Genomic DNA, 8,948 nt, shown 5'->3' on the forward strand with positions numbered 1-8,948 from the left:
GAATGGACCTCCTCATTACTAAGTAATGTTCCTGTTTATCTCTAGTAATATTCTTTATTCTGAAATCTACTTTGTGATAATCAATATAGTGATTCTAGCTTTCTTTTGATTAGTATATGCATTGTGTATTTTTTTTCATCCTTTTACATCCTTTTTAATCTACCCATGTCTTTCTATTTCAAGTTAGTTTCCTTTGGACAGTATGTATTTGGGTCTTGCTTTTCCAATCATTTTTTTTGTTTTTTATTTTTTTATTTTATTTTATTTTTATTATATTTTGTGTATGTGTGTGTGACATTGGTTAATGAAATCCAGTAAGTGTTTCAGGTGTACAATTTAACAGTAAGGAATATATATATATATATTGCATTGTGTGTTCCCCTCCCATAGTTACATTACTTTCTGTCCCAACATATTTGACCCCTTTTACCCCATCTACCTCCCTCTTAGAACCTTCCCCCCATCCTCTGGTAATCACTAGTTTATTGTCATGTCCATGAGTCTCTGTTTGTCCTCTTCACTTGTTGCTTTTAGGTTTATATCCTACATATAAGTGATATCATGTGGTTTTCAACTTTTTCTGTCTGGCTTATTTCGCTTAGCATGATTATCTCGAGGTCCATTCATGTTGTCGCAAATGGCAGTATTTCAGCTCTTCTTATGGCTGAGTAATATTCCATTGTATATATGTACCACAGCTTCTTTAGCCAATCATCTAACATAGGACACTTCGGTTGCTTCCACATCCTGGCCATCATGAATAATGCTGCTCTGAACATCAATGTGCAAATATCTTTTCGGATATGGATTTTCAAGTCTTTGGGGTAAATACCCAGTAGAGGGTTTGCTGGATCATATGGTAGATCAATTCTTAGTTTTTTTGAGGAACCTCCATACTGTTTTCCATAGTGGCTGTACCAATTTGCAGCCCCACCAGCAGTGTATGAATGTTCCTTTTTCTCCGCATCCTCTCCAATATTTGTTATTTCTTGTTCTGTTGATAACAGCTATTCTAACAGGTATGAGATGGTATCTCATTGTGGTTTTGATTCGCATTTCCCTAACAGCTAGTGATGATGATCAACTTTTCATATGTTTCTTGGCCATTTGTATGTCTTCTTGGGAGAAGTGTCTGTTCACATCCTCTGCCCATTTTTTGATCGAATCATTTGTTTCTTTGTTGTTATTGAGTTGTATGAGTTCTTTATATATTTTGGATATTAGGCCCTTATCAGAGGTGTTGTTTGCAAATATATTTTCCCATTCCGATGGTTGTCTCTTTATCTTGTTGATGGTTTCTTTTGCTATACATAAGCTTTTTAGTTTGATGTAGTCCCATTCATTTATTTTAGCTTGTACTTCCCTTGCCTTTGAGGTCAAATTCATAAAATGCTCTTTAAGTCTAAGGTCCTTGAGTTTAGTTCCTATGTTTTCTTCTATGCATTTTATTGTTTCAGGTCTTATATTCAGGTCTGTAATCCATTTTGAGTTAATTTTGGTGTGTGGTGATAAACAACAGTCTAGTTTTATTCTTCTACAGGTGGCTTTCCAGTTTTTCCAGCACCATTTATTGAAAAGGTTTTCTTTTCTCCACTGTATGTTTTGGCTTTTTTGTCGAAAATTATTTGCCCATATGGGTTTATTTCTGGACTCTTGAATCTGTTCTATTGCTCCGTTTGTCTGTTTTTCTGCCAATACCATGCTGTTTTGATTATTGTCACTTCGTAGTATAATTTGAAGTCGGGCAGAGTGATGCCTCCGGCCTCGTTCTTTTTTCTCAGTATGGCTTTGGCAGTTCAGGGTCTTTTGTGCTTCCATACAAATCTGATGATTTTTTTGTTCTATTTCTTTAAAAAATGCCGACGGAATTTTGATGGGGATTGCATTAAATCTGTATAATGCTTTAGGTAATAAGGTCATTTTAACTATGTTGATTCTTCCAAGAACACAGAATACCTTTCCATTTCTTTTAATAAGGTCTTATAGTTTTCATCATATAGGTCCTTCACATGTTTCGTTAGATTTATTCGTAGATATTTTATTCTTTTTGTTGCAATTGCAAAAGGATTTTTTTTTCTACTTCTTTTTCTGACAATTCATTCTTAGAGTATAGGAATGTTATGGATTTTTAAACATTGATTTTTGTATCCAGAAACTACTGTATTTGCTTATTGTTTCTAGTAGTGTTCTTGTGGAGTCTTTAGGGGTTTCTATATAGAGAATCATGTCATCCGCAAATAGTGACAGTTTGACTTTTTCATTTCCTATTTGGATGCCTTTTATATCTTTCTCTTGCCAGATTGCACTCACTAGACCTCCTATATTATATTAAATAACAGTGGTGATAGCCTTGTCTTGTTACTGATCTTAGAGTGAAGGTTTTTAGTTTTTCACCATTAAGTATAAGGTTGGCTGAGGGTTTGTCATATATAGCCTTTATTACGTTAAGGTATCGATTTTGTTAAGTGTTTTGATCATAAATGGATGCTGTATCTTGTTGAAGGCTTTTTCTGCATCTACTGATATGGTCATATGATTCTTATTTTTTAATTTGTTTATGTGGCGTATCACATTAATCGATTTGCATCTATTAAACCATCCCTGTGCCCTGGGATTGAAGCTCACTTGATCATGGTATGTAATGTTTTTAATATGTTGCTGTTTTCGGTTCGCTAGTATCTTATTTAGGATTTTTGCATCTGTGTTCATGAGCAAGCCAATCAATCTTTTTTAATTCGTGTGTTTAGACTATTTACAATTAATGTAATTATTGGTAGAATTATTTTAAATTTACCATCTTGCTATTTGTTTTCTATTTTTCCCTTTATTCTTTGTTCCTTTATTCCTGTTTTCTGCTTTCTTTTGCATTAACTGGATATTTTTATTATTCCATTTAATCCGAATTATTAGCTTATTAATTATATCTCTCTAAAAGGCTTTAGGTGTTTTCCTTAAAATTTATAATATGCATCATCACTTATTACAGTCTAACTTCAAATAATATTATTTCATTTATTGCATAGTGTAAAAATTTGACAATAGTTCACTTCCAAATTAATTTCGTGTACTTTGTGTGCTATCGTTGTCCTACATTATACTTTTACATATTTTATATATAAGCCCAACAACACATTGTTTCTATTTTTGCCTTATTTAATCAGCTATTTTTTAGATTAAAAATAAGGAACACGCATTGTACATTTGCTTCATTTTTACCACTTTCGGCACTCTATCTTTTTGTGTCGATCCAAGTTTCTATCTGATATTACATTTCTTCTGCTTGAAGGACTTCTTTTAACATTTCTTGTAATGCAGGTCTGCTGGCAATAAATAATCTCAGCTTTTGGTTTTCCGAACAGGTTTTATTACGCTTTAATTTTTGAAAAATATTTTTGCTAAATATAGAATTCTAGGTTAACAATTTTTGCTTTTCTCTTTTGGTATTTGAAGATATCTCTTCGTTATCTTTTGGTTTGCACAGTTTCTTATTAAAAATCTTCTGTAATTCTTATCTTTGATCTCTAAATGTTTTTTTCTCTGCTTGTCTTCATAATTTTTTTTCTTTTATGTAAGTTGACATTGAGTCAAACATCTTGCAATTTCGTAATAAAATAAAGCTGAATCTTTGCTTTATTCCTTACATCAAAATAAATTCTTTATGTATCAAAGATTTAAATGAGGAGAAAACATAAAATTGTAAAAACACTAAACGGAAATATGGATAAACATATTTTAAAACTTGGGGTGGTAAAAATATTTATAAGCATAATATCAAATTCAAAAATCATAATAAGATTGACATTTTAAAACACACTGGAATTTAAACTTATGTATAGCAAATATCAAAGCAAAAGGCCATAAACAGAATTAAAAAATAAGGACCACATATGGCAAATTTTGTCACTTATATGCCAAATAAAAGATTTATTTATATAAAGAATTCTAAAATATTGATAAGGAAAAGGTGAACAATGAAATAAAAGATGGATGAAATATATGAAAAAACAATCTCAGAAATAAAAAGAAAGTGAATAAACCTTTGAAAAATTGTTTGTTTTTATTATATAGAATGCTAATAAAAAAGGATATTTTTTAAAACCTATCAGATTGGCAAAGATAAAACAACACAATACTCAATGTTGAAGAGGGATTAGGAAAATAAACTCTCTTAAGCACCTTTTGTAAGTTTTAAACTGATAAAATCTTTCCAAAGGGCCAGCTGGCAAAATGAATAAAAATTTTAAATTTTTCATACTTCTCTTTGACTGAACATGTCGAGAGGCATCACAAAGCAATAGGATTTAACACACAGGATTTCACATCAGACTACCTGTATTCTAATTCTGATTCTGCCACATACTTGCTGGGGGTTACTGGGCAATTTATATAATCTCCCTTTTTTACTTTTATTGTCTGTCAATTAGGATATTAAATACCTACCTCACTGGATTATCATCTGATTTTAGTGAATATTTGTACAGCAGTTAAAATGGTGAACAGCCCTCAGATTGTTACTAGACTTACTGTGTGATCACTTTGTAAGATATATAAATTTTGAATCATCTGAAACTAATATTGTATGTCAACTGTAATTACAAATAAATTTTTAAAATAATGAGATAAAATAAAGTTGTGAACGACACATTTTGAATCTATAACAATGCGAGTGTTTGCTGTTAATATATTGATAGTGGTCTTCGTGAAAATCCTCTTTGAAATCCTTGGGCCATCCAAGCAAAAATTACCTTGTAAGATTTTTTTTCCTGTTGACTACTAGATGATCACTTAATAAATTGAACCTGTAGGTCCTGAATTATAAGTGAGGTGATGTGATATTATGATAGTTTAATAGTTTGAATTTAGGTGCGAAGATACTTGAATTTTATGGATGTGCTTTGCATTTTGAAGATCCATGATTTACTTGGATCTCAGCTTACGAATGCCTGGATACTTTCCTTAAGAGCCATGACAATGTTCTTAATATTCTATTTATACCACAAATGAAAGAGTCATCTGATTCTGCCACAAGGCCAACGTGACAGATCATGCCTTCGATTCTGTGCCATCTCTGTTACACCTGCTGAAATAGGTTGACCGAATTGCTGTTCCTCTTCTGAATGACGGAGACATAAGACTCCTTAGGGACATGCAGGTAAGAACCCATGTGACTAGAAAAAAAGAATTTGCTCCTGGTTGCACTTTTAGAACTAAGAAATTCTTTTACCCCTGAAACATCCAGCAACTCTACTTTTAGAAGCTATCTGAAGGAGATAATAACAAGTTTACAAAAATGCTTATAATAGTAAAAATAACTAAAATATTCATTAATGGTCATTTTTTAAATAAACTATGACTTATCTATATAATGGAAAGCACGGCGATTAAAGATATTGCCATGGGTGTACATTTGACAAAAGGGAAAGGTTCCCAAATTATTAGATTACATTGGTTGCATTTATAGTACAACTATTTGTTCATTTTCTTCATGGAACTTGTATTCACTTGAAATCATGTCTTTTCCTCTTGTCACTCAAGTGTACCTAGAGTAGGGATTCCTCTACTTTTATAATCAGAGTTTTCTTTCCTAAGTCAGATATACAGTGAAGCCACACTTTCCCTTAAACCATGCTGCCTTCCTAGCATCTCTAGTTAAGTGTAAGAAATCTTGAAAGAATTATAGCCTAGGAGTCCTAACTGTGGGATAGGGATACACATCTCAGCGACTGATCAGAACCTTCCTGGCTCCAGCAGCTTCTGGGAAAACAGCAGCTTCAACCTCTGCAAATTTGAAATCAACAAACTAGGAGACAACCTGAATCTCAGAGAACTGGACAACACCACAAAGGCGAAGCTGAGGCTGACTGTGAGTTTCTGTCTCTTTTGAAACCGAGGCTCTGGTTGCAGGGGATGAAGCCCTCCAGTTGCTGCCCAGCTTCTGAACTTTCTCATAGAGGGAAGGCCTGTGGTTGGATGAGGGAGGGCAGGCAGGGTTAGGGAGTTTCTGCCACATACCAACCTCCACACTCATGCTTCATTCTCTGAGGGTGTGCCTGAGACCTGAGACCATGAGGCCGCAGCACTTCTGTTTGAGATGGTACAAGTAAATCCTTTGAGAAATTGGTATGAGGTAGCTGCCTCTGACTGACTTCCTTTATCCACGTGCAACCAACTCCAAATCTCTTACACATTTTTTAGGATGTGTGCCCTCAATCTCCAGTTCCTCTCTTGCTGAATCAGGTAACCCGACCTCGTCCTTGGCTGGTGCTTGATGAATGAAGTGGAGAGCTCAGAGTCAGCATGCGAGGATCCTGCTAGGGACTATGCTGGCCAGAGGTATGACTTCAGCAAGCAGACAGGCAACGCTCGAAACCTTAGTTCGGGAGGCATGAATACTTTTCTTTTTGACTTCATGATGTCCTTTACATTGAATGCCTTTCTCTTGCCAGTGTTTCCTGTCACAGCCTCCAATTTCAACTCTACTTTTAGCCCTTAGTTCCAGTTCTTTTCTCCTTTACAAGGGTTGAGTCTCCGATTTTCAGTGTTGCTTTCGTGTTGAACCAGAAGAGTAGTGGATATAATGTATGCAGTTAGAATGTTTGGTGCTACAAAGATGTGGATGAATCTATCAAGGAAGAGAAGAGAGACAAGGAAACTGAGGGTCCCTCTGAGCATTTACTGAGCATCAGGCACTGTGCCCATTGCTTTACATCACTGCATCTTAAATAAAATGTTGTAATCTCCATTTTCCACGCGAGCAAACAGAGATTCATTGAAGTTAAATAACTTCCTTTAGGTTGCACAGTTAGTGTGTAGTATAGTGAAGATTTACACTGAGGTCTGTCTGGAGCCAAAGCTCACATTCTGCTCCTCTTCTCTTGGGATGGAGATGGCAAACCTGGGGATCTGACATCTGGACTGTGTTATATTAAAATGTGAAATACTCGCGCCACCACCACACCGTGACCTTCCTTGCCTTCCACCAGAGCCCAAGGACATGAGCCAGAGGCTGGTGTACACATCTACAGAAGTACAGCTTCTACCTGCATCACCCTGGAAGGAAAGGGTCCAGAGCTTTGAGGAGATGATGTACCTGTTTTTCAGTCTTCCTGGTTTTTAATCATGGTCCCAACTCAGAATCTATATATGAAGCAAATTAGAAGTCAGTTAAGGAAAATATCATACAGCGTCTTTGAACAGAAATCTATTAAAGGAAATATCATACAATTTCTTTAATCTTAGTACTCAGCACCGATACTCAGTGAGTAATTTCATTGCTTATAAAGAGTGCTATCATTATGATTAGGTTGCTTTCAAAGCCTCATTGTAGCAGGAGAATAGATCTTACTTTTGAAATAGGGTTGAATTTTTCTTAAGAAAGAGAACATTACCCTTGGTCTCCCAGCATTGCCTTTTCCTTTGGTCTAGGATATATAAAAATAAACATGGTCTGTTTACCTCTACCTGTAGATCAGGAAATACCAAACTTTGAGGTTCTGGGCAAATAGTTAAACCTGCCTCTGGGTCTATGCCATGTTGGGGTATTATTTGAACTGCTCTACTTAACAGTGCTCTAATGTAGGTTTGTTCTTATCAAACCCATTTCCCCTTTTTGAGTCAATTCCTCAGCTAAAGATTGGGATAGAGAGAATTAATGGAAATTGTGGGAATTTAAGTTCAAAAGGCTAGATTTTCAACCATTGTTTTTCCCTCATACTTGACCCTTTATTCCGAAACTTTATTCTGATAAGTTATTCTTTCCAAACCTGAACTTGTGCTAAGGCTGTAGGACTATTGTTGGCTTCCCAGGAAACAATAGTTCCAAGCATGCTAGACTCCCTCCCTTCCCTCACACTGTTTATTTTGCCCAGAATGTGCTTCCTTCCATGTCTGCATATCCAAAAGCCGCCTACCCTTCTCAAGGCTCTGCGTAAATATCTTTACTTTCATGAAAGCTTCCTTGGGTCTTTTAGTTGCTAGTTGTAAGATGGCAGTGTGGTGGCAGAAAGCAAGGATATGGGGACCAGACCACCACAGTTTATTCGTATCCCAGCTTTGCCATTTGCTAGCCACAGGACTTTGGTAAAGTTTCTCACTATGTCTGTGCCTTAGTTTCCCCTCTGTAAAATGGAGATAATAATAGTACTGACCTCGAAAATTATTAGGAGCATTAAATGAGCTATTCCGTATAAAGTGCTTAAAACAGTGTCTGGCACATAGTAAATACTACATAAGTGTTAAACAAAATAATGTTTGAGGGGGAAAGATGGCAAATATCATCCAATTTTACGTAGATTCTCATTAGTGTCAAGTCCTGTTGGTGACACAGTCTAACCTTCATTCCATATTTCAGAGGCTCCCCGTTTGGATTCCAGAGCTTAAAAAACCCAGAATGTAGCTGACACCTTAATTTCACAGAGAGGAAAGTGTCTCCCATTCAACTAACAATTTTCTTTTATTGAATCTGGTTCTAATTTAAAATGTCAGTAAGCTCTATAGCTAAAGAGGTCGTTTCTATAGTTTTGGCACATGCAATTGCAATTTCCCCAATATTTGAGAGATATTGTGCAATGTTTGGTTTTTATTTGTTGATTTTGATTCAAATATATCTGAACTCCTTGGGCAATAGTGGATTTGGGAGATCGAGCCTTGATTCCAGGGTTTGCTGGTAGGCTACACTCCCCCATACCATCCTTGGGACCACATTGTGTGACTTCTAAAGGTCAGGGAATAACAGAATGGCACAGTCACAAATGTCCCTCTGCTCTCAGATAATCAAGTAAGTTCTGCCAGTTCTGTGCTCTCTACATTCTCACCCATGCCCTGAGAGTGAGTTCTGCATTCTCTTAGAGAACTGGGCTCAATTTGAAAGGCAAGAAAGAAAGAAAGAAAGAAAGAAAGAAAGAAAGAAAGAAAGAACGAAAGAACGAAAGAACGAAAGAACGAAAGAA

The sequence above is a fragment of the Pteropus vampyrus genome, unplaced genomic scaffold, assembly GCF_000151845.1.
Source record: "Pteropus vampyrus isolate Shadow unplaced genomic scaffold, Pvam_2.0 Scaffold8, whole genome shotgun sequence".
Classification (NCBI taxonomy): domain Eukaryota; kingdom Metazoa; phylum Chordata; class Mammalia; order Chiroptera; family Pteropodidae; genus Pteropus; species Pteropus vampyrus.